We start from the raw sequence: 27,289 nt of genomic DNA, 5'->3' as shown, positions 1-27,289 counted from the left end.
TGCTTCTGAAAGAAAGATGGGGTGCGATCTAGGTGGAGTGATGACATTTAATTATGTCATTTAATTATGAGCGTTCATGAGAAGCAAAGGGATGACTTTTTTTTTTTTCTCTCTCTCTCTAGATTTTCAGGTAGGAGCATACATATGGTCATTGAGGCCTTCCTGCTAAGTTTTCATATATTTGGAGTCAAATTAGTGATGGTTGCAGTTCTCAATTTTCCATCAGAAGGTACAATAGTGACACTCATAATAAAAAGGAAAGGGAAAAGATATAGGATAATATCACACAATTATGCAGCAATGATGATACTTAGCTTTTTTTTTGCTTTTTTTTTTTTTTTTGCTTTTTTTTCTTTCTTTTCTTTTCTCCTTTAGTTGCTTAATAATTTAGCCAGTGAATGTTGTGAGTCTAGGACTGATGAACAAAATCTTGGCAACTACGGAGTTCAACCCCACTTCTGAATCACTGTCTCTTAGGAACTGAGTACTCGTTTTGTTCTCAAGTGACCATTTCGTACAACAAGTTAACATCTCTTGACTGATGCAACTGCAAGAGTGCCCTACGGAAATGATGTTATACCTTTCCTAAACAACAACAGGGCTGGCATATGTGAATGAGATACTCTTAAGTCCACTCATGCTCACAGTATTAAAATGCCAAGCCAAGTTTGGACCTAAATGCTTGCTGTCATTTTTTATCTTAGTTGTGTAGTTATGGTCTTAGAGAGTTGGTGAAGTTAGTGATGAACATTTTATGGGGAAAAACCCTATTGTATTTCAGAAATTATGCTTGACTAATCTAATTCCAGTGTTACTAAGTGAGCTGGATGCAAATGCTGGTTCATTCATCTCGTGCTCTGAGATTGTAACAAATCAAAGGATGCTTTCTCCATACACCCCAGGTCCCTCTGTCACAATTCTCCCTGCTGTGCTTAATCTTGAAGATCAGTGGATTAATCAATTGCCTTTTTATTGCAACAATTGGTCTAAAAAGCCTCAAGAAGCTGCCTTCTTGACCAAGCAAAGTTTGAAGCTGGCTTCAAGAGGGGATCCTCCAGATGGAAGCAGATGGGTCACCGTTCCCATGTCTTGGACACAAGGGACACATATTTCTTGAGTTGGTGTTGTGTTGGGATAGCTGTTGAAATCAGTCTCGATAACGTTTCCTACACTGTTTCACATGCCTGCAAATGATAGGGAGTTTGGTTCAGCTTCTGTGAATTCCAGGTCCTGACCATTTTATTTTCACTATTTTTGTTTGGAGGATAACATCAAGATTGAAACTTTCTGTTACTACTAAGTAAAAGTATAATTAATATAGGCCTAAGCTTTGACAGGGAAAAAACAAAATCCCCAAACCAGATGCTGGTGTTAATTGGACACTGAATTGCTTCAAATAATTCATTAGCCTGTAGGTACATTGTTCCCGATCACCTGCCGTTTCATTTCAGTCAGAAAGTGATAAGATAATCTTTTTTTAATTAAGGTGACATTATAAATTAACTTGTCGATAAATGGCATTAACTTTTTCAGCAGTACAGTTACAAGTGGATGGATTCGCAGCACTGTTCTTTAGCCAAAAGAGAAATATTGGATCCAGTGCTGAGTTGTTAAATACTAATGAATAATTTATTTAATGAATTTTGTCTTCCTCTCTTCATGGTGTGACTGGCAGAGCACCAGCCTTCTCCAACTGTTCAGCTGCTTGGAATTACTCAGATTTTTTGGGCCTTATTGCTTCGATTTGCTACCCAGGTTGCTAACTCCTTTGCCGTATTCTGGACTAGAAAAGTACCTTATCTGTTAACTTCCCTGATCTGCCTGAGAACCATTTTTGTGTTTGTAGGTTTTGGTGGGAATATGTGTTAATAATTAGTTTTTAAAGTCAGTCTCTGTGGAAGCTTAGCATGTGTGTTCTGCTGTAAATCTAATTGTGTAAATGATCACAAAAGTGAATGCACAGTGGCTCAGACATCAAAGTGATTTAAAAATATGTCAAACTGCAGAAATATGTTATACTATATCTGATTGGATTCAGGTTATTATTCTCTTTTACAAGATTAATAGGACTTTTGGAAGAAAAATGAATTGTCTCTAAAAGTATTACTGGAAGAAAATTGGCCTTCAATGCACATCTAGTGTAAAGAAATATGTAATAATTCTTTCCAAGATGTACTAAAGGAATCAAAGCTGTTCAGTCAAACAGGTTCAGCTGTTTATCACTGAACTGTTGATTGCTGAAGCACCTCACTTCAGAAGATGCTTTGCATGTGTAGTATCTTCTGACCAGATTTACAAGCAAAATAAAAAAAAAAAAAAAAAAACAAACCTCACTGTGAAGTATTCTAGTGTATTGTCCTGCAGTGGGGAAAAAAAAAAAAAAGAAATCAGAGTCAGTGGAAGTGGGGACTCTATTGGGACAGGACTTTGCTGGAAGTCTTGCTGAGATTGGAAGGGGTAATCCTGGAGCATAAGTGGAGCTGGTGAGCGTCATCTCTTGTTCATGGGCTGCTGATGCATTTTAAGCTCACGTGCTCCTGCTGCTGGCTTGCCTCATGCCCTGCAGTAATCTGGTTTGCAGGAAGACACTTGACATTTTAAGAATTTGTTTTGTGCTTATTTTTCTCTTTGTCTGTCATCTGACATTTGCACACGATTTAAAATTGTGATAGCACTATCCTTACATCTTACTACATCATCTGCTTCTTGAAGGCTACCAAATCTGCTTCTGTTGGAAGAGATTTTGTTGTCTTTTTTTTCCTTCTGCCCTCTAGCAGACAGGTAAGTGTAGAAGTTGTTACTGAGGTCTGAGATGTTTTTCCTTTCCAGGTATGAAAGAGACAGACATATGCAGGAGCTTATGTGTGGACTTGGACAGAGGGAGGAGAAAAAGGGATTTGGTATTCATTGCTGGACCTCTGCTGGGAGCAGTTGTGGGAAACAGGTCAAAATATTTCAGGTGCAAATGTGGTTTGTGTAATCCCTGAACACAGACTGTCTGACTTACCTGGTCTGTCACAGACAATAGCTTTTCACTGATCTTTAAAATCAATTGGTGCAATAATGTTTATGGCACACTGGCTTTTACTGAAAGTCTCTGTCCTGTAGGAAAAAGGACCCAGGTCCTGAAAGTACATGCTTTGAGCAGTAGTCAATTATTTGACAGTTGGCTTTTTTCCTGCTAACTATTTCCATGACGTTGTATGTGGTGTTACCCATAGGCATATTGGGATGCTGAAGTGAACTTTTTTTTAATTACTATTTTTGATTGATTTGAGAGGACATGAGGGCATGAGGATCTACTAGTGAAGATTAAAAAAAAAAAACAAAAACAAAACAAACCCAAACCCCCAAAACTAAACAAAAAAAATCCCAAGCCACAAGGATCTGAACAGTGTGGTTCAGTTGCATTTATTCTCCATTTGCAAAATATAATAATTACTTTTTAATTCTTATTTCCTGTCTGAATAATTGCATTTTGTACTCGAATGTGTGTTCTTCTGAATTACTCTCTTCTTAATGGACTTCCTGCTTAACTGCTTTTTTTTTTTTTTTTTTAATCCCCTTCTCAGTAACATAAATGTTTGTATTTACCTCCTGTTCCCTACTTCTTTCATATCTTCCCCCCTCCAGGTTCATACATTTCAGCAGTACTTCGAGATCCCACTTTGCTTTGCCTGAGTTCACTGTAGCTACCAAAGGCTGTTGATTTTCTGTCAGGTTTTAAGGAAGACTAGGCAAATTCAACATTACTCTATAATACTGTAGCAGTGATGGCAGGAGAAGTACGAATATTGCTCAGAGTGTTCCCAAGGTTCTGTAGCCTTGAGGAAAGTGTGGAGAAAATGTAGATTAAATAAAAGAAATATTTACATTTTTACATTTCTGGTGGTGATGTGACTCATCAGGGGGCAAGAAAATAAGTTGATTTTTCCTTCAGCCTCTTGCAGAGGCTGTGAATACAGTTTACTTAGGTTGTTGAATGCTAAGTAGAAAATTGAAGGTTGGCTGGTGCGGGTTTTAATTCTAAGTGGAGGAAGCTGCTCTTACCTCAAAAAAAACAGAGAGCAAGCTGTCTTCTCAGGGAGGTACAGGGGGAAACACTTTGCTAGATTTTGTGCTCAGAAGGGAGCAAATCTGGTTGCCCAGTGCTGGGGTAGTCTGAACATCAGAAAATACTTCACTTGAGAGAGTGGCCTTCTCTCTCTCTCTCTCTCTCTCTGGCCAGAAGATATTCTTACCAATTTAAGTGAGCACCATTTTTAGGAGCTCACACTTGGCTTTGGCACTTGCACAGGAATGCAAAACTATTTTGTCAGCAGCAGGCAGGGGTTTGCATGCTGTGTGGAGGGGTAGCTGTGGGCTGGTCTGCTGTCAGCTCCTTCCTCGTCTGTCTGTTGCTGTGGACAGGAAAATTCTAGGACTCCTGATTTTATTTTTCAAGTGTTCAACTTGTTTAGGGATGGAAAATCTTTAAAATCTTTGATCTTGAAAACCAAAATCTCTTTATCAGGAGAGCTTGAGTGTACTTTGAACTGCATAAGCCTAACTGACGATCAGTGGCTTTGGTGGATGGATGCGTTTTGGCCATTTGTGATTGATTTAGCTGCCAGCCTGGAGTTACTAAATGAATGGAAATTCTCGGAAAGAGAGACAGCGCCAACAGGCAAATGCCTATTCTGAGCTCGCTCGTTATGCCAAACAACAAAAATGTTGTGAAGCTGTATAACACTTGTATTGTGATTAGTTGCATCACTTATTCATGTTCTGCAAAATAAACACATTTAGATGGCTGACCATGACAAGCATTTCAAGAAGTAATGGTCTTTAAGCAACAGCAAAGACATAATTACACTGAATATTGAAAAGAACTTCACAGCTGCGAGTACAGTTAATCAATGAAACGGGCTCTCGGAAAAGCCAGTGATGTTCCACATCAGCTTTCAGCCATATGTTTTTGAGTCCAAGTTTACTGTAATTAGTACCCTACTGAAGGTGATGGAGACCAGCCTTCTGAACTTTGCTGAGGACAGTAACCATCCATTAACCCACTGCCTCTGAAGTCTTTTGGGGAGCTGCTGTGCTGTAACCCTGCTGGGAATGAGGTGGGTTCATTCACAAGATGAGAAGCTTTTATGTCATTTATAGGAAGAAGGATTGCTGATAGGAAGTTGGTGATGGTGTGTTCAGCAGTGACATATAGGGCACAGTGACACGGCAGTCATGGTACAAATCCTTGGGCTCTTCCTTAATAAGAGGAAATGTAACTTTCCACAAGAAGAAATTTTCTGCTACTGTGTTCTAGCTATGAATGCCTTGGTCTTCAGAGCGTTCACCGTGAGCCTATATCGTTTCAGCCATAGTTACCTACCTTCATTGCTTGATCTTCTGTTTTTACAAACGCTGGTCTTGTGGCAGCAGGTTGATCAAACTCTTGAGGTTTCACTTTCTCCATGGTGATTAAGCTGAAGCTGTGGATAGGCTGCTTTCATCTGAGCTGGTCTGCTAATTTGGGGTTGTTAGAAAAGGGACAGGAGACATCCAACAAACATCCAATTATGCTCACTTTGGCAGCAGATATATTAAAATTTGAACAATACAGAGAAGATTAGAATTGCCCCTGCACAAGGATGACACACAAATTCATGAAGTATTCTATATTTTAGGGAAGTGCTCACAGCACTGAGTGTGTCAGAGTTCAAGGAGTATCTGGACAACGCTCTTAGCCATATGGTTTGGTTTTAGGTAGTCCTAGGAGGAGCAGGGAGTTAGACTCGATGATCCTTATGGGTCCCTTCCAATTCAAGATACTCTATGATTCTTATGAACAGCAGGGAAAGGGAAAAGAGAAAGAAGTCAAGTTGGCAGAGAGTGAAGTATAAGGAAACCACAAAGTAAAATGGAAAAGAAGAAATCATGTAGCAAAAGGAGAGGTTGCAAGGACTAGCAGAAGTGGTGGAGAAAGTAACTAAAGAAGGAAATTAAAGGTGAAGAGGAATGCAAATAAGTGAAAATCAGAGAACGGGTTTGGGAGAGGAGGAGAGGAAGAAGGCAATGATTTAATAGTTGTAACAGTTGTGCAAACATGCAAAACCCACTATTGAGAAAATTTTCCAATATGCCTATTAGCAGATGCTTCACTTGAAGTGCTTTATGCAAGCCATAGGCTTACTGTGTCTTATTTACTGTCTCTTCCTTTTTAAAGATAGTTGGGAGATAGTGGTCTGGCAAGGTGAGGATGATGGACTTGGAAATCCTCTCTCTCCTGTTCTATATTACTACTAATGTATTAGTATGTAATTTACTAAATGTACTAATGTACTAGTAATGTACTAAAACTAGTAGTCTAGAGTGGTACCAAACCTTTAACATTAGAGGCAAGGTGGATGCTAAGTAAGTCTCCGTGCTTAAATCCCTTTGAGCAGCTTCACCCCCTACTCCTCCCAAGTTTGACTTGTTATAACTACTTTTGTTTTGATAGAAATTTTGGATGTAATTTTGTTTTTTGGTACTCCAAAGCCTGACATTGTTAAGCTTTTCTTGAGAAAGATGAAGATCAGAAAAATTAGTTGCAAATAAAGAAAGGTTACATTTTGCTATGTAATATATATGCAATTAAAAAAAAAAAAAAAGAAAAGAGAAAAAAAGAAAAAGTCCGGAGGGAGAAGAGCCATATTTCTGGATACTCATGGTAAAGTGGAAAATCCTGACTTGTGTGAGTTATCATAGCTCCACTGCTGGCATCTTTATGAATCACAAACATTGGAAACAAAGCTATCATATCTTTTGCCTTTCTGTTGATTTGTAACTAGTTACACCCAGGTTCCCCATCTGTATTGGACTCTTACCTTGGGTAAAGTGAAGAAATAGTTGAATGCATTATTGTCTTGAGGAATTATGATGCTTCTAAAGAAATGTGTGATTTAGATAAGCATACAGTGGTGAAGTAACTTTCTCTCTGACCAATCTTATTTATTGCTAGCAGAAAGCACTTGACAGTTAAAATCTGTGGTGTTACAGAGAGTAAGGTGTCCAAGTGCTGTTGAAATTCAGTGAGATTTCGGTGACTAAGTTTATTTTTTGAAATTTCTGGTCCTTAGGATTACAGAGCTGTAAACGTCCCCTTGCAGTTCTTTGTTCTGCTTTGCTTTGAGCTGTCACCCAGTTTCCTCTTCATGTTTTTGAACGATCACCATATACTAAATCTGACTTAAATAGGCATATATCCTTGCACAGAGAACCTCTATCTGCTGTATGAAAATTAATGTAGATTAATATGGATTAACAAAATGGTAACCTTAGTTTTCTCTGCTATTTTAGGTTATACTTTGTTATTGCCTTTTGAAGAAGTGCTTTCCAAGATCACATCTTTGGGGAAGTCTGTGTGCAAGTTCTTTCTGTTTATGCTTGGTAGAGCACTCACTGAGTTCAGCACTGATTTGGTGGACTTCTGTAACACATTTCTGTGTGTACAGTTGATGTTTTGGAGGTATTCCTCTGCAGCTTCCCCCGCTAGCTATATATTTTGTCAAGGTTTCTTATGAACTGTCAGTATATTTATTCTTGAAGTTGAGTTTGATTTCGTTAGCTGGATGGTGACTGTAGGCAGTAAACATCATCATCTGAGTTTCTACAGACAAGGATGCAGCTGCTGCAGTGGTTGGTGGAATCCTTGGTTGGTACAAATAGGGAAGTGCAATCTTAATCACTTATTTGTTGGTGCACAGGATGGTACACGACCTGGAATGAAGGTGGGCCATGGCTGGGGCCTTCTGCAGAGAACGAGCACAGCTATGTGACAGAGGTTGAAAGTCCTGAAGTGGTTTAGTCCCTGTTTTACTTCCATTTAAGAGTTCATAGCAGAAAAGAGGACTACTTTGAGATTTTAATTCTGTTCAAGCAGGATAAACAGAGCTTGGGATAACAGAATAAGTGCTGTATTGTGCACATGGGTGAAGCTTTCAGTTCTAGTCTCTGAGTACTGCCTGCTTATTGCACCTTTCTGCTCGTTATGACCAAAGGTAAAGCAGTTGAAAAGAGGAGTTACCTCAGTAGGCAAAACAGAAGAATCTCAATTTGAATACAGAACACATATTGCTTCTCCTGGAATTATTCATCGGGGGACATACTAGAAAGAGGGTGACTTCTTAGCTCAGAATAAAAATGAACAAATCAAATATTGAACTACCAGGAGTTGACATTCTTTCAGCTCTTAGATTGCTCCCTCCTACAGGTACCTTATCTCATCTCTATAATGTTAATTAAGTTGTATTGCAGTCAGCAGTCTTCAGCAGATCTAATTTCCATCAGCTGGAATGTATGTACTTCAATCTATCTCTCTTCTGCTTCAGATAGGGAAGACCAGAATATTTTTATTGTCTGGGGATTTGTTTGTTTTAAACTGTTTTTCTTCTTTTATTGGTGATTTTTGTTATTGTTGTTGTTGTTTTTCGTCCTGTTGATTTGGGAGGAGAGAGGTATTTGATAAATGAATGCCTTAAGCTTTCACCCAACCTCCGTATCAAAAAAACACAAAACCTCCGTATTTGAAGTGGCAATAATTAACTTGCAGCAGTCTGTTTAGGGTAGGGAACTGGCTGATATTGAAAATCACTAATAAGTGGTTAAATGTTAAATGAGCAAAAATCTGAAAGTTACTCTGCTAGCTACAAAAGCCTTCATGTTCTTTTTCCCCACCAGATAGGCATTTTCTTAAAAAGAGTATGGAGGTACAGAACATAGAATCAGTAACTCTGCCTATACAGAAGGAAGATATTTTAATTCTTCATTGCAAGTGTGAACTGCAATCAGAAAAACAGGGGGGAAAAGATACCAAATGAAAGTGCTGGAGGACTGGTTCAGCAAACAGTTATGCACATGACTATGTTAGGTGAAGATAATTAAGCGTATGAGCCTTTGCCAACATCACCATATATTGCATAAAAACTCAGGATGAAGCCAGAAGGTAGAAAAATTAAATCTTGGTTCATGTAAGAGTAGTTGATAGTTTATTAATCTGCCTTTCGATTTCAAAATGTTATATTTATGTTTATAATTTATAATTAATATAAATCTCTGGAAATCATTACTTTTTCTTAGCTTGTTTCCAAAATTATGTCCCCCATTTACAGTTTTTCTCTAATACGGTTGCCATCTCTTTGCCTTCCTCCGGAGATGCTCTTATTGCAGATTCTGTTGGAGATTAAGCAGAAAGAAATGAGATTCCCTGTCTTTGTTTCCAAAAAAAGGTGAATTGCCATCTTTACATTATGTTATCTTCTTTTCTCCACTAAAAAGATAAGTAGAAAATGGAATGGTGTCAACAATAGTAGACAGAATAGAATAGAAAGACTCTGAAAAAAAGTCTTTTTTTTTTTTTTTGGCATCTTACTCCACTGATGAATGTTTTCAAAACCAAAATTGGTGGGAATTGTACATCTTCCTGCTGTTTCTAAATTGCCACCAGTCTTGCTCAATAAACTTTAAGGATCAACAAGAATTTAAGCAGAATAATTTTGTCCACTGGGGATACTGCCGGTTTGGCATATCAGCCTATAAAGCCCCTTAAAACTTCCATGATAACTCCTCAGCACAACATGCCCTGTTGTGTTGCAGCTGTTAAGAAAATCTTGTCTTCCTCTGCTGGAAACTTCTCTGAAACTTCAGTTTTACTTTGTGGGATTACATGGGGAGGATCCCTTCTCTGGGGCGCTGAGGAATCAGGGAGATCAGTCAGTGTAAGTGGTGATAAAGAGATGGTGTTTTAGTAAGGATATAGCGATAAAATGAGAAATACAGTGTTAAGAGGAGTAAGTAGCAGGGCCTGTTGTGATAGGAAAAGGGGTAATGGTTTTAAACTGAAAGAGAGTAGGTTTAGACTAGATACAAGGAAGAAATTTTTTACATTGGGGTGGTGGAACACTGGAACAGGTTGCCCAGAGAGGTGGTAGATGCCCCATCCCTGGAAACATTCAAGGTCAGCCTGGACAGGGCTCTGAGCAGCCTCATCTGGCTGGATATGTCTTTGCTCCTTGCAGGGCGGTTTGACTAGATGACCTTTGAAGGTCCCTTCCAGCCCAAACCATTCTATGATTCTAAGTATTACTTATATGGTGAAAAGAATAAAGAGAAACAAATAAATGGAAAAAGCAAGGAAAATACAGAAGCCATCAAGTTGAGTTATATTTTTAAGGCTTCATTTTGTTGAACTTTTATTGTTTTAACAAGGACAATAGTGAAAGGTATTGACATAGCATTTTTCTCAAACTCAATATTTTGAGATTTTAATTTAAAATAGAAGCATCTCTGTCCCATTACTTGTAACGTGCATTTTTATTATGACTAGGAAACTGTATTTTTAAAATAATTAATAACTTTTTTCTTCCTTACTTTCTTGGACTGGAAGATCTTTGCAGCAGAGACTTCTTTCCTACCGGTGTAGAAGGCAATAACCGTGTGGAGAATGCTCCTGAAATATAAATAATGTATAGATAGGAACTGTAGAACTATGTAGGTTGAGGACTACGAAAACTGAATGTTTGCCAGGCTCTTTTATTATTTATCAAAGCTGGTGAAATCTAGTTGTCACAGCCCAAGATACTCAAAGATCTCAGTAAAAGCCATTCTTTTTGTAAGTCATGTTTTTTTTTTTAACCAAAAAGTGCAGTTGCAGTAGTGATAAAGGATTGCAGGGTCTAGGAAGTTGGTAATGGTTTTGTAGTTTGTTTTTTTGTTTCTTGTTTATTTGGGGTTTTAAAACAGTTTTTAACCCATAATTTTTTTTTCTGACAAGTTAAGAAATTATGAATTTTTGTCACATGGAGCTCTGATACAAAAGACAGAATAATTAGTTAAAAACTTGTTTATATTTTTAATTAAACTACCAGGTTTTCCTCTGAGGAGTACAGAGCTAATTTATAAAATGGACTTACCTTTAGGCACATTTGAAAATCCAAGCTCTTAATGCTTTTGCAAGCCAAAATACCTTTTAAATCTGGTTGTTAGTAACCAGAAAGTTAACTTTATGCAATACTAGCAGAATATTTTTAATGTCAGTATTACATATGAGTACTTGGAGTGGCAGGGTTGATTGTTTTTTAAATATCCCTAATTGGCTTATCATGCATGTGTGTTACGTAGTGAGTGTCTGTATGCCAAACATAAATACAAGCGTACAGATAGTGTCTGGCCGTAAAAAAAGCAGAATGGTTGCAGGCATGCTGACACAGGCCAGTAAGAAGAAAGAGAGCGCTGTAATAAAATCTCATTGAGGATGCAGAGAGTGTGTTTCAGCATTAGGCATTCTCCTCATGTTTCACATAAAAGCATCCTCCTCTCACGAGAGGATGAACAGTGCATTTGCACCGGCTCATTCAAATTGAATGTTGGTAAAAGAAGTCTTGAGCAAACACTGAACAGTCTGGCATTTCTTATAACAGGAGAAAGGTTAAGCTGCCTGCTGTTTAAACTGCTGTTTATTGGATATTTATTTGCTGACCGTGTGGTGGTGTTGAAAGCATCATTGGCAAGATTTCGGATGGCCGCATAGCAAAGGTCAGGATTATATTAAACTAAAACTGTTTTTACAATAAAGTTTAGATCTTCATAAGTGACTTAGTATGTTGTTTTTATATCTGAGGATAGTTAGATTGTATTTCCTGGGAGATAAAAGAGGGTAGGATGTACCTTCTCTGTATCCTTTCCCTTTCTCTCTGTGACAGCACTGCAGCTTTAACTTTGCTTAGAGCTACAGTATATGAGAAACTTCACTAGATATGGCACTTACTAAGCAGAACATTTATTAGAAATAAAGATAGACTTTGCTGTGAATATTTTATTTCTATTATTTTTGTTTGCTCTTTCAAAAATAAAGTAGAGCTCACTGAACCTGAACTTGCTAATTTTCTCTGTAATGCGCTGAGTGGCTGTGTGGAGGAAGTCACAGTCACTCTTTCGGGTGAAGCACAGCATCATCTTGCAGTGCCTTAGGCATATTTTGAAAGCATCGCTAGGTAATTACAGAAAGAAAAGGTAAGGCTATACGTGCACACTAGATTTAATCTTGCATTGTTTTCACGGTGAAGAGATTTATGAGAACCAAGGAATTTTCATGTTATTCTAAATTATTCACCTGTTTACTCTCCCACCCTGCAATAGACACACATAACCATCACCTGTATATATAGCTGAATATCAGAAATAAACGCCTTCACTGTTTCAGCAGGGTGTCTGTTTAATTGTGTCTTAAACATTAAGGAAAGTCTTGTGTTATAAATGTTCCTGAAGTTGTTTTTTTTTTTTTTCTTCTAATTCTCTGCATGCATGCTCTCTGTTTTTTTTTTGGTTTTTTTTTTTTTTTATTTATTTTGAAGGCACCCTTTGGAGAGCTTTAATGCTGATTTGTTGTTTCTATTTATTTATTTATTTATTTTCTCATATCCTTCCCAGAGATAGGATGAAATGTATTGCAAGACAACTGCTGGAATGAAACTGTGCGTTCCTGGATGTGAAGTCTTGCTGGTTTAGTGAAAGTAGACTGCAGTAGTTGGTGAGGGGAGCTGTCGCTCTGAAATCTTCAAAATAAGAGTGAATTACTTTAAAAATGTATATATGTGTGCATTTCACTTATGTGTATAAATATGTGCTGTAGACATGGTGTCTACAGCAGAGTTTGATTTGTCTATGCGAACCAGGCATGTATAGTAGTGTAAGTGGCACTGTCTTCAGATGGCTTAGACGTTCTTCCATGGACATGCTGGATCAGAGATTGCTGCAGAAATAACATGAACTCACATGCAGCTAATCTTGGGGTTGACTGGCTCTGTCTGGGTGATTTACTGTAGAGATGCTCTAAGTGGTGACATATTCGGTATGTCCTCCTTTGGGCAGTTTGATGGCATCAGTGTTGTCACATGAATGGCAGAAACCAGGTGGTCCTGCTGCCATTACTGGTAGTAAAATGTGCATTGGTAAATAAACTTATGAAGCCTGTATAGCCTTTCAGGACTGGAATGTGGTTTTGTTTTGGTTTGGGTTTTTTGTAATAGGAAAAACAGTTTTACACTGGGCTGTGTGTGGGTACTGTATGGGCTGCAGTGACACTGGAGATCAGAGTAAGCCTGGAATCACAAGTCTGTAAAATGTGCTCCAGAGCTAGAGAAATGCTTTCTGCACGTTTCCCAGGTATCTGTTAAATAGGTTTCCAGAAGGTATGGTTTGACTGCATATTTGCATTAAAGTGTTAAGTGAGCAGCACATAGTTTATTCAGTCCCACAAAGATTTGTTCAAAATCTCTACCACCTCTGTTGCAGCAGCTCGTTGTGAAAACCCTGGATATTACATTCAGTTTCCAGTGAAAGAGGCTGCTATGGAAAAAGGCATGGCATGAAGCCTACCAAATTATTACGGTCTGAGGGATTGCTTTGTTGCCCCCATAATCATCAGATGCTCTGGATTTGACTGTATTTGTTGTTTGGTACAGTGGAGAATGACAGGCAACTCTGTAATGTGCCAGTGTTTGGGGGTGGAGGGGGGGAAGCGATGCAAGTTGAGACTTGCACCACTGTCCACACTGGTCAAAAGGCTGAAAGGCACTGATCTTTCCTAGGCTGGAGAGCCCTCTTCCCTTCCCTTCCCATATACAAAGTGAGTTTTGACTGCGTTCAATTTTATGCTGTTAAATTCATGTCCATTTGGGGGGAAGTGTTGTTTGGGCTTTGTGCTTGCGGGGTTGGTGGTTTTTGTTTTGGTTTGGTTTGGTTTTTTTGTTGTTGTTGTTTGTTTTGGGTTGATTTTTTTTTTTTATATCAACCTATTTTGTACTTTTCTTTGAAAACTGGAAGTAGAATCCTAGTATTATGTTAAACATTAATTAACTTTCAGTGCCAGAAGATAGCTCCTTGCTTTTCTGAAGTCTGATGATGAATGCTTTTGTTTACTTCTGAGCTATATGTTGTTTGTCATGTCCCTGCTGAAGTCCCCTTCCTTTTCTAAAATGGGTGTTCTTGGCTTTGCACAGCCAAATGTTTCCTTTTTGCTTGCAGAACTGCCTTAGCTTCTTGTCCATAATCCAAAATAGAGAATGGAGTTTAAAATTTGAATTAACCTTAGAACAATATTTAACAATGAAATCTCAACACCAAGTTTCAGTAAGTTAGAGTTATTCCTTTTTTTTTTCCTGACTACCCATAAGAAGGAAGATTATGATCACAACCCATTTTCCTGTATATAAACACGGCACTCTCAATGTAATTTATTAGCCGATTCTTCTGATAAGGTCAGAGGATTCTGAAATAATACAAAACCAACCAGTCAGCGTCTCTACCTGTCCATCTTTCAGTGTTGAACATTTAAAACATTTGTATTCTAGGACAGCTGTCAGCCGGTTCTCAATCAATATTTACAGTATTGAACTTTCTCAGAGCACATACAGAATATCTCCAGGTATTACAACGTACATGACACCTGCGAGTGAGTGCAGCCTTTCACACATTGGTCAAGAAATGTCAAAGGGACTGCGTGGTTATCCCTGCGTAGTTTTAGGACGGCGATAGAAGAGTTAGCCATTCATAGAGGGTATGTCTGAGCTGTCCCAGAGAAGACTTAAGAGATGGAAAGAACATCAGAGGTAACATTGTTCTAGGAAGGGTTCGTTGTTATCTTTTGGAAAGTGGAACTTTGCTGCTGATGCCTATGGAATTGTCTATTTATAGTATCCTGCTTTCACAGCAAGTTTATGTGTTGGTGTTTGTATGCTTACATTGTAAATGCAAGTACCATGTCTGCTTCTGATGGATGCCCATTGAATGCAAAGGCAGACTGTGAGGAAAAGAGTGCTATTATGCGAAGTTTAGTCAGCTGCTTACTCACTTTTCACATGAGAAAAAAATGTTCTCTCTTGCTGGGATGGTTTTCAGAAACTTGGGCTTTCAGAAGTTATAGTTCAAGGAAAATATAGATATCACGAGAATAATAAGGTGAAATGGTAATTTACAGAATATTCTTAACATACACTTTTTTCCTAGTTACAATTTAGTTCAAGAAGGAAAATATTCCAAATTGAGGTAATATTTGAAGTTGCTTTTTCAGTTCAAGGTGTAGTAATTTGGGTAGGTTTTGGTCATTTTTCTACCAATCTGTCAGGGAAGTAGATGTCTTGCTACACTTGTAGATCTTGTGAAAGTCTACAGCTGCATAGAGAGGAAAAGCTCAAAGTTGTGCTTGTACTCTGAGAAAGAGCACTCACTCTTTCTGGTGACTGGCCAGGAAGCTTGGAGGTGGCCACAAGTTGCCTTTTGCCCAGCTGTTCTGAAGGGAGCTCTTCAGGGTCCGAAGGGTCTCTCTTCAGGAGGAGAGAGAGGTTTTTTTAGGAAAAGAGAGGTAGCTCCATGTCTGGGGACAGCTGCTTCTGCTGAAGAATCTTGGTGTTTGGTTAAGAGTCTTCCTTTCAGATCCTAAAGAATGATTTAGGATTGTAATTTCCTTTGGATTTAGTGTTACTGTTACTCTATGGAGAAGGAACAAGGTCCTTGAATTGATGCAGTCCTACTAGACTACTGGATCATGTATTTGGTTGAGTATATGCGAAATACATCAGTCAGACTTCATCGAAGAGGACGCTGCAGCTGTTGGCAAATGCTGTGAATGAAATTAAAGGGTAATTATAACTCTTTTTTTTTATGCAGGGTTTCTAATCAATTGAGAACTTCTTTGCCAATGCAAACAGTTCACTGAAAGCCATCCTTTACCTGTACCAAAGGGATAAGGCTGTAAGTGTTGTGGAAAGTAGCAACAGTGCAATGAAGTCCTTGCTGCAGATCAGGTTGTCTTGCATGAAATGTGTCTTGGTCTTTGAAAATCCTTCTGCAGTCAGATTTTTGTCAGTTTTTTTTGTTAGACTTTTTCCTACTCAACATTTAAGATGCAGAAAATGTAAATGTCAGTTCTATATTAAGGATTAGCTTTGGGCGTGGAGAAGGAAGCATGAAGTTAATTGAAAGGTCAGAAATAAATGAGTGCTTTTCTTCTATGTGTTTGTGCAGATACTTTTAAAAATCTGTTTGTAAAGAAATAAATTTTTAGTTTCGAAAGAGGATCTGGATAAACTCATTACACTTGTTGAGCATCTTAGCTGCAGTCTGTAGGATTCTCCAGTTGTCAGTTACTTGAGAAAGCTGCTGCACAATTTCAGTCCTGGCAGGACTGCTTCAGAAACAAAAAAAAAGAGATGCCATATTCTGAAAATAAATTTCAAATAATTTTAGCACCTAATATCAAATACTTAACAAAAGGAAAAGGAGAACAAGAGAAGATAATGTTTATTGCAAAAGAGACAGCATTTCATGAGAAATTTGTGGCTGTTTATGGTGCGGTATCTCAGAACAAGTTTAATTTCTCAGGTTCAGTGGGGCTATATAAAGTAAAATGCCTACCCTGTGAAAAGAGGAGTTTGCTTAGACCCATAAATATGTTACAAAATAGTAATTCTTTCTTTCGCAATTTTCAATCCTCTGGCACTACAATTTTTAAAATTTCAAATAAACAAACAAGCCAAAAATCCCAGCACATTGAAAGGAAAGGTATTGAACAATCTGAGAGTTACTTGAATTGGTGCATCAAAAGCTTGAAAATAGTTGACAGCATTACAAGTTTGTTGTGGGCTGCACATAAGCATGTGTAAATGCTGCTAGACCACTCCCGCTAGGTCTGCGCAAAGTGGGTGCTGGAAGTGTGGTGCAAGACCCATCTGAAACGAACGGTCTGCAGGATCTCTGTGTTCACACAGTTGCTATTCCTACCCACTGAAATGCAAGGATTTATAGCAGCAGCCTGTAACATACCTATGTACTCTGGTGTAATAAATACCATTTTGCTTTTGATTGAAGACTTAAACATAGAAATTAGCCAAGTGATTATTTTTAAGCTATAAAATATATATGCTGTTTTTACAGAAGTAGTGAGCTAACACGAAAGCATGTTTTTAACATTCAAGGGGACTTTTTTTCTTCAAAGTTGTGGGAGACATGATGAAAAGAGACCATAGCATTGATGTGAATTTCAGAAATACTTAATTTTTTTGCATAATATGATCACGTGAATGAATATAATCTGAGGAGCACAATAATTAATACACATATGTCATTTTAGAAAGAAGGTTGACAAGAGATGGTTTTAGAATATATTTGCAGTTAATTAAATAGCAAAACTACTTCCAGTTAAATTGGCTCGGTCGCAGCAAACAAGTGATCCTGGCAGCTCCGAGTCCCGTGAGAGCACTGTGCAACCTCTGACTCCAGAGGATGGGAGGACAGCAATGGTGTGCGGCCCTTCTGCTTCAAAAACCAAGGAATCAGCAGCTGGCCAGAAGCAGTGAACTCCCTTCTGCCTTAGACAACGGGGACATCAGTATAGTTCATGGGAGCAGGCTGGCGCTTCCAGCAAGGTGGGGGACAGGGAGGCTCCAGCCATGGTGTAGGGTCAGTAAAATAGTCTCATATCGCCTCCTCCAGTCCCTTGGGTCTATAGAGTTATCTGAACTGTAATACTTGTAGTTATTTGTAGTCACTAGAAAGTCTCGTTGCACTTCAGTGACTTGGTAGCATTTAGAGCTGGTATTTCAAAGTTTATAGAGGAGTAGGTAATGCGAGGGAGCACTTAGTTCCCATGAAAAGGCTTTCCCAAAATAACCTGCACTAAATTGTTGTGAGTTGAGGAAGTTTTGGGTTTTGCAAAGTATTTTGTGTATACTGTGCTCTAGAATAGCTGTATTTTAGAAGTATAATATGAGGTTAAGGAGTGAAAAATTTATGTGTCTTAGTTATCAGCATTCTCAAGTTTTTTTTTTTTCAGAGCTTTTTCATACACCGTTTCTAGGTGCAGTCTCTTTCTACAGAGTCATAGTTCATTAGTGGTAGGTGGAAATTTTCCTTTAATAAATGTCATCTTGCTCCTATTTTAATAACTATCTAAAAAGGAAAAAAAAAGTTTATAGTCTAAAGAGGGCATTGAAGTGAGGGTTTTTTTTTTTTTATTCCTCTATCTTGGTAACTCTGAAATTAATACTGTGTGAGTACTGTGCTCAGAAACCAAATGTTGAACATAATTCTATATTGAATTAAAATGGCACCATACTAGCGTGTATGTCGTTATTGATAATCTCTTGGGCCCTGTGAAGCACACCATCAATGTTCTGAACTGCAAACCCCTTTTCTGGGATACTAGAAGACAGTAATGGGGAATATATGAAAATTATGAAGTGGAAACTTGCTCTTCTTAGTTTTGTAGCCATGTCTGTTACAAATAGGTAGCTATTATACCAAAGCGTCATAGAATCATAGAAGGGTTAGGGTTGGAAGGGACCTTCAAAGGTCATCTAGTCCAACCCCCTGCAAGGAGCAGGGACATCTCCAACCAGATCAGGTTGCTCAGAGCCTCATCCAACCTGTTCTGCAAGGTTAAATTTGTGCAGATGTTTTCTTTTTGCTGAAAATATATTACTAGTTATTTGAGCAACTTCACAAAACTATTAGTAGTTCATACAAAGTTATGGATGTCCAACTGATTTCTGAATTGCTCTTGTCTTATGTTTTTCTTCTATCTGGACACCTACTGTACATGGTGAGATTGTGGCTTATTGCCTCCTTCAAAGGGAGGATTGAAGCTGGGGTGATGACTTTGCTGTAAAAACAACAGCCAGCTGTTATGTTCTGCTCTGCTTTTCCGAGAACTTCATGTCAGATTAAATTGCAGATGGTAAGGGTCATGGATCCAGGGAAAAGGAGTTGGGGGGGGACGACTCCATAATATATTAGAGCTGAGAGGTGACAGAGATAGCAAATATAAAATAAGAAACAAGATAATTAATCACAAGAAAGGTTCCTCTCCAAGGGCTGGTGGCATAACCAGATGAAGCCAATAGGCGTTTGCAACTGGAACTTGTGTATTGTTTGTACGTTGTTTTGTCTGTCTTCTGGTGCATTTCCACTTTAGATGGAGGAAACAAAAAAATTCCACCTTTCTGTGAAGGTTCTTGGGGAGAAAAGTCAGCTTCTTCAGAAAGGAATTAGTATATAGGGATTACTTTTATTTATAGATATATTTATATATATTTTTATATATATATGTACATATACGCAAACACACGTGTCTTGTTGGTGGGATTTGGAATTATTTTTGAGCCTCTTAAGTTTTAAATACTTAGTCTGTGAAAAAAAAGTATTCTCTGGAGCCAAGTTGGTTTTTTTTAATATATTGATGAGCTATACCTCATAACTGTCTGGCAGAGCTGAAGTCCAATTGTTTACATCTCTGTGCTCGTATTTCAATTCTACTCTGAGCCAAAGTTCTGAACCATAACAAATCTACAGTGTAGAACATTTCTTTATAAAGATTGAGCACAGTAATTTTGCAAACTGGAATAGAGTTTATTTAACAAAGTACTGGGGGGAGGAGGGGGGAAGGCAAATTCATCAGCCCGAGCCCTTTATTCCCATCCCACTGCAGGATGACGTTTCCAGGCTTGGCAGAGTGAGGTTCCAGCTCCCCACTTTAAAAGCATTAATTTTACTGGGGATAAAGGCTGGGTGTTGATATACTGAGATTGAACAGGCATCTGTTGTTGTAGGCGATGACCACCGACATTTACAGTTCTCCAGCTGTGAACCTGATGCATTGTGTAGACATTTAAAAGCTGTATTGACAAACACGTAGTCGAGATAGTTTGCCTCTGGAGGCTTCACTGAGAGACACGAGAAAGCAGCTGGTTGGTATTGCAAGGATGTAGGGTCCTTAGCAGAAGCATGGGGCTGAAGTTCAATTCCTGTGACATAAAATAAGTGTAATTACATTTTGTTGTATTTTATCAACTACTTGCTGATGGCAATGTGAATTTCTGATAGACTCTGCAGAGCGCGAGGGAGGATGGACTTTCCCGGTAATGCTAACGTCAGTATTTGCTGAGGCATCTCTTTGTTAGTCCTGAGCCATTAATAATGGTGAGTGATATTTGGAAACATGAGCAGAAAGATGGTTTTAGATGGGGAGGGTTTGGCGGGAGGCAGAAGGAAGAAAGGGAGGGAAGGAAGAAAGCATTTTTCGATGTGCTGCAGTGTCTTCTGGAGAACAGCAGGATCTGTTTGCAATGTGAAAATAAGGCTGCAGTCTGAAATATGGCAAGAATGGGCTTCCAGCTTTTAACTAATTGTTTTTCAGCATACAGAGTCTGACATAGCTTGTTTTTGTCCATCCATGCACATGAATGCCTCTTTAGAAAAAAATTAAAAACCCCTGTTAGCAGCTGGAGTGTTGCAGGGGTCCTGTTTCAGCAGTGCTATCGAGAAAAAATTGCTTGAGAAAATACGGGACCAAAGACTGCACATCCATAGCTTTACCTGATTGTGTATACAATCACGCCTTTTCATTACTTTTTTTTTTTCCTTGTTTTTCATAATTTTTAGTTGAAAACTTAGGACTCTAGAGATATTTATGCTGGTTATAATTTCTTTCTGTAAACTTTTTGCTTCTGTCCTTAGGTATTTTCTATTGAAATGTGAAAACTGAAAGGGAAAACTTGCAGGAAATGTAAATAGCTGGACAAGAGTTTGACTAGTCAGCTTCTCTGAAATACTAAAAAAAAAAACTGATATGAAGATATTGAAGCCGATTCTAGAACTTTCCAGCTTAGTTTCACTGTTTATTTTTTCACTGTTTATTTTTAAACTTTGATGGAATTATTACTGGTTGGGTTTTTTTTTATGAATAAATATTCTAAAATGTTATTGGAGGTGAGAGGCAGAAAAAACCCTTCCACAGCTATTTCCAGGATAATTCTAATTTGAATAATTATTTTAATAGTGTATCCTAGAACTTACCCAGCACTGAGACTGCACCAGAGTGCCTAGGATGGCAAATAATTTTTAGCTCTGAACTAGTTTCAGTTTGGACTCATGCCTGTTACATTTTCAAAGTTCAGAGCATGAGAATGTGTGACAAGAATTTTGGGTGCAGGAGAGCAGCGCATCTACTGTTTGGAAGGAACAGTTGTTTTCATAATGTGGGGTTTTTTAAATTGGTAATTAAAATCTGAGCAGTGAATTCCAGTACTGAGGAAGTACAAGCTTTCTTGTTTTCAGAAAAGTGTTTTGATTTTCTCTTCTTATGCTTTACGCATGCAAACAAAAGAGGAGCTGCCTGCCTACCTGTAAAAAGTAGATGTGAAACATTTTAATTTTTTTTTTCTATTTTTTTTTTTTTTTTGGTGAATGAAGTTCTGTCAGGAGCCAACTAAGACGCTGAAAAAAGAATAATTCTTTCCTCACATTTTTTGCTTTCTTTTAGGGCAATACAGAGTAAACCGTCTGGGTTTGCAGAAAGTATTTAGGGTTTTATTTTTTTTTTTTTTTTACCTGTAGTAGGGCATTTTAATCTAAAATACAGGTCTCTGCACAGTGACTATCAAAAGCCATATTTCTGGTGCTTTCCCAGGCTCTACAGTCCTTGCTTCTAAATAGAAGATACTGATTATAGAGCGTCATACACACACGTATATGTATGCAGGCACACACGTATACCTGTGTGTGTGTGTGTGCGGCCTTCAAGGCCAGGCTGGACGGGGCTCTGAGCAACCTGATCTGGTTGGAGATGTCCCTGCTCTCCTTACAGGAGGGTTGGGCTGGATGACCTTTAAAGGTTTTTTCCAAATCAAACTGTTCTATGATTCTATATATATGTGTACATATGCTTGTTTTTAATATAAAAACTATACTGACCTTTCTTCTGGTGCTTACCTTTCTTCCTCTCTTGCCTTGCTAGTTTGCATCAGGTGGTCAGGGTAAGATTGGGGCCATTGGTGTTAGGGAGCAAGGTGGGCCCAGGCTGGCCTTGGTTTAGGAATAATGTAATAAATAGCTATAGTTCCTGGGACTTTTGCAATGGCAGAAAAATTATAGGGCAACACACTGTGGTTTTTATTTGTTTGCTTTTTTAAACTTGGTACTATTATTTTCTTCTGGTAAGTGTCTGGAAAAATACTATCTGGAAGACACAGCAGTCTTGAATATTATTTTGTTTATTACAAGCAGCAACAGCAATATCCTCCTCAAACCTCCTTGCTTCTGTATTAGCACTAGTTTAGAGCGCATTATACAGCTTCGGGCAGCTGAGCCATGTGGTGTGGGAAGCCTGGCAGGGTGATGTTTGGTACCCTTACAGATGTATATGCTTGGCCCCTGGAAATATGAATGTCCAGCCTTGGTGAGGACTGAAATCCCAGCATTTACTGATCTCATTAGTTCCAGTGCTACCCTACCTCATATGCTGTAGCAAACCTTGTCCTTTCCAGTTTATACTCTTATCAGTGGCATTTATGGTATATTTTGGTGGCCCATGTAAAGTTTTCAAAAACTTGTTCCAAGCTAGATATTGATGTTTTTTAAGTCTTCTTTCTCTTTAGGGAGAATTAAAGGCAACTTTCGTGTGAATTGTTTTTTTTGGCTCTTCTAGCAAGAAGAAAATGGATGTACCCCTTTTAATTGTGCTGTTGAAAAATGTGGAAAAATAACATGTAGAAGAAGCTTGGTGGACGTGTGGCTGACACATAGCCATTATATTTCAGAGACCGAACCCCTCGAGAATGGTTGCGACTTTTTAAAGAAGCTTTTTACTTAGAGATTTGTGAATGTAATTTCTTATACTACAGAAAGTAAAGGGACAGAATTTGCAATCATGAGTGGGAAAGTGATATTTATTGCTAAATAAATGGGTGTAAGCTGTTTTTACTCAGATGAGTAACTTAGTCCAGAGAGGGGTTCTCATGGGAAGATTGTCACCGGCGAAGCATGAGAGAAGGGAAGATCTCTGGACCTTTTAAGATATTTCAGAAGAACGATTAAAGTACATGATTTGTTTCCTTGTTTATAGTCTCAAAGAGCAGATTTCAGTAACCTCTCAGTGTCTGCTGTTTTCAGCAGTGAAGTCTCATCTTCACACCAAAGGGTAGTAGTGGAGCTTTGTTCAGTGCGGTGTGCAAGGAAGGCAGTGTAACAGCACAGGACGGCACAGATCTGCCCATTTATAATTGGGGTTTGTCAGCCTTTTCAAAATGTATAATATCGCTAAATGAAGCAACTTAAAAACCTCATCCAGCAGAGCTTTTTTTTTTTTTAGGAATCTATTTACTGTTGTTTGTTCTTATTGCCATCAGTCTTCATAGTGCTGTCATGTAAATTGGCGTCCAACTGGTCTTTCTCATTTCTATCACTTGCAGCGATTTGTTTGCTGTGTCTTATCCAAAGGGCTTTTGTTTTTGACTTTACAGTCTTTTAATGTGCTGCTTTCTGGCATTGACCCATGACTCCAGGTCTGTCTCTCAGATCCAGCTTGGAAATGTGTTTTCCTGCAAGATATGAGTACAGTGGGAATTCATCCAATTTGTCCAGGGACTTATACCCAAGACTTGCCGTTGTGTCCTGTGAACCTGGACTTCTTTTGGGATGATTTCTTTAGTGAAACTCTGCAGTATAGGAATGGGTGCATATATGTTTTGTTTAGTGAGGGGGGGCCTAAGGTGGCAGCTTCTGTAGGAAACTGCTAGAAGTTGCTCCCCTTTGTTCAGTGGACTTGGCTCGGCCTAGGGCAGACCCGCTGCTGGCCAAGGCTGAGCTGATTGGTAGCAGAATGTCCCGTGATAATGCCTCTGCAATAACGTATTTAAGAAGGGGAAAACAGGAAAAAAAAAAAAAAAAGAAGAGAAGATGTGAAGAAGCTGAGCAGGGGCAGAGGCACAGAGGGGAAGGCGCAGGCCTCATGGGCCTTGCAGGCCTCACCCTCTGGCTTCTCACCAGGCGGCTGACTGGGCCCAACTTGGCCCGGCCTGGCTGCAAGAAGTGGAGAGGAGATGAGCTGAATGATGTAAAGAGATTCTGAGAGGTGTCTGCCAGCCTGTTGTGAAGAACTTTTCTTGTGAGAGAAACAGCTGCAGACGCCAAGGTCAGTGAAGAAGGAGGGGGAGGAGTAATGCTGCTCCTGGCCAAGATTCCCCTGCAGCCTGTGGTGACGACCATGGTGGAGCAGGTTGTCCCCCTGCAGCCCATGGAGGTCCACAGAGGGGCAGAGATCCACCTGCAGCCTGTGAAGGACCCCACACCGGGGGAGGTGGAGGCCTGAAGGCGGCTGTGGCCCGTGAAGGGCCCGCTGGGACAGCTGTTCTGGAGGGACTGCACTCCGTGGAAGAGATGACCCATGCCGGAGCAGTTTCTTCAAGGACTGTGGAGTATGGGTGGGACCCCACGAAGGAGCAGGGGAGGAGTGTGAGGAGTTCTTCCCCCTCACAGCAGCGGCGTAAAACAATGCGTGATGAACAGACCACAACCCCCATTCTCTCTTCCCCCCTGTGCTGCTTGGGGTGGGGGAAGGTAGTAGAGATAATGTTAAGCTTGGGAAGAGGGGAGGGTTGGAGGGAGGTTATCTTGTTCTCTGTCTCATTATCCTGCTGTTTGTAGTAATAAATGAATAGTTTTCCCGAAGTCGAGTCTGTTTTGCCCGTAACAGTAACTTTAAGGATTTTCTCCCTGTCCTTATCTCAAACCTCAAACCGTTTTTCCTTATATTATCTCTCCCCCTATTCTCTCGGAGGCTGGGGGTAGTGAGGGAGAGACTGCGTAGTCTGGTCCCGATTGGGGCTGAACTACGACACTGCAGTATAGGAATGGGTGCTAATGACTTTACAGACAGAATAGACTTTGATAGTAGATTTAAACATACTCTACTTCTCTTACTGGCTAGTCAGTGCTTTACATAATTTAAAAAGCACACTATAATACATTACATGGACATCTCACTAACAAGAGCTGCCAAACTTCAGCGTAAAGTCTCCATTTAGGATGCTCACTGACAGACTCCATTACAAACTTCTTTTAATTTAATTTATGTTTACCTGTCTCCTCCGTAACTTAACTCCATTATGAAAAGCTTCCTTATCTTTCTGTTAGTAGCAAGCTATCCAGTAATAGCAGACTTGCGCGTGACACCGATGAGTAAGTATCATGTAGTTAAACTAAATATATTTAAAAGGGCCTCTCACAGTTGATAGCATGCTAGATTTAGAGAGCAGGAGATGAGCCATGGATTTAGGTAGGGAAGTATAGGAGAGTGTGCCTGGAAATTTAAGTGAGGAGTCACCTGAAGCTGTAGGTAGGAAGGGTCTTCAGTGATGCTAATGCACAGAAAGGCCTCCAGCGACTGTTCTCCCTGCACGTCCTGTAGTTAAGGGAGAGAAAATGGCTCTCCTAAAAGGGACTTCAGTGCCCAAGCTGGATAGCAGCTGCTGCATCCCACTCCTTGGACTTGCCACTTTTTCTTTGTCAGCGATAGATCAAGCTAAAGGGGACAAGCATCACTAAACCAAAGCTTGATTTTCTGAATATCTCCCACAGGCTCTCTCAGGGCAGCATTCAAGTGAAATATGTAAGAAGCACTTAGGATTTCTAAGAGACATTGAGAGCCGTCTGCTCTCTCTGGGTTTGCTTGGATCTCGGAAGAGGGAAGAAACAGTGCAGTGGAGATCTGCGGATACGAGAGAGATCAAGTGGTGAAAAATTGAATAGAAAATGTATTACTTTTTTCTGAGATGGGATGTCTTGTCTGTAACATCGTTCTCTGTACTGTGGATGTGTCTGAAAACCTGGGTTATTTAAAGAAAAAAGAAAACTTGGCTCTAAGGAGTTTAAAATTGCTTATCTGTTTAAAAAGCAGGAGCAGAAGGAGGAGAGGGAAGAGGAGTGGTGAGTGCGGGGGTGTGTTGGAAGTAGGATTGCAGAAAGGGCATCTCTGCCTGTCAGGCTTCTGAGAAGGCACCTTGGCTGAGGTGAGAGGTGGCTGGTTTAGGTGGACGTTTGCTAAGAGAAATTATATTGTGAGGGGTGGAGTTAACATTTAACTCTGCTGGATAAAGGCTACTGTATGACTTTAGTTCCCTCTGGTTTTCCACAAACTTTTAGTAATACTTAACATTACTTGTGATCGTTGGTTGCCTCTTCAGTAAATGAAGTGCATCTCTGTGGCCCCCTTAGGGCAGATAAATAATTTTCTGGAGTTTTCTGTCTGAGACTGGATCATTTCAAACTCGGCTGTGTTCACATTTCCCATGCAAGTGGAGTCATCAGCAGCATATGTAATTGGAGTAATATTTTTGTATAAATTGATTTGGTTTTCAGTTTCAAAGAGATACCAAAACAACCGTAGTAAAGAAGCCCTTCAGAACCATGTTGGATTTCCTAAGGGTATGGCATGTCTGCAATCTGTTCTTTAGTGATAACTCACATTTTTTTTTTTACACATTTATTAATTTTTTTTTTATTTAATTTAGATTTTTATTTTAAATATATGGCTTTGTTTTCAGTTACAGAGCATCTAGCACATTCCTAAATTTGCTGTATTCCTGGCCAGTACGGTCCGTGAATGGTAGATCAGTATCAGGAATGCAAATGGCTTCTGTCCAGTAAACTACTTTTTCCCCAAATATAGGAATAGCTGCTCGGGCACTAAATCTCCCTGCCCAAAGCCAATTTTTAACCCCCTTGCTGTGGTTTGACAGGGATTTGACAGGTGCTGCTGTTGAGGGGACTTGTGGATGGGCAAAGGACAAGGAGGGTAGGAAACGTTGCTTCCTGGTCCACAGGGACGTCCGTAGCCAAGTGTGTAGGCCAGGGTGAGGCGCCTGGTTCCTGCTGGGAAACGGACTACAGGGAAGATGCTGCACACTGGGATGTGCTTCTGCTGCTGCTAAAATTGTAAGCATCCAGACTTGAAAGGGCAAAAGGGAAAAAAAAAATGCTGAATCTTGTTAACAGGAAAAGGTAAGTGTAGTGTCGCGTTGTGGATAGCCCTGTACCTCTTGTTCTTTCAGCAAAATTAGAGATTTCATTTCCTGCATCATACAGCGTGCCTGGGGCTCATGGCCGTGTGTTGTTGACATTGAAGAGACGATTTCTGTGAGATGTCTCTTGCTACCGTGGTGGTGCTGTCATTAAGCAGTTGTTCCCTCTGACATCTGGCTTGTCCTTTTCATTCCCACTCTGCTCACAAGCCTCTGCCAGCTGGTGGCCTGGCTGGGAAAGTGTTCAGGGGTGAGGCTAATGTGCAGCGTGTGACCTGGGTAGATATATTACTGAATGCCTCCTGGAAAAAAAAATTATTTGAGATGGTCTTTGATGCCAGCAGCTATGTTGCTTTGCAGCTGAGGCAGTTGTTGGGTGGCGGTGGTGCTTCCGATGGTAGGAAGAGGAGAGATCAGGT

General features: G+C 39.5%; 1 protein-coding gene and 1 non-coding gene across 2 annotated transcripts in view; both read left to right on the top strand.

Annotated features, from left to right (window-relative positions):
• The window catches only part of FRMPD4 (FERM and PDZ domain containing 4), a 310,232-nt gene that overhangs the window by 101,683 nt on the left and 181,260 nt on the right, over positions 1 to 27,289 (top strand). The window lies entirely within an intron of this gene.
• Positions 5,559 to 5,665, top strand: LOC147602290 (U6 spliceosomal RNA). The gene has a single exon (XR_015257590.1). It is a non-coding gene; the product is annotated as a U6 spliceosomal RNA (small nuclear RNA).

Source organism: Chlamydotis macqueenii, chromosome 1, assembly GCF_036417535.1.
Source record: "Chlamydotis macqueenii isolate bChlMac1 chromosome 1, bChlMac1.mat, whole genome shotgun sequence".
In the NCBI taxonomy this organism is placed as follows: Eukaryota; Metazoa; Chordata; class Aves; order Otidiformes; family Otididae; genus Chlamydotis; species Chlamydotis macqueenii.
Note: the sequence above shows the minus strand (reverse complement) of the source record. Positions and strands in the feature narration are given on the sequence as shown.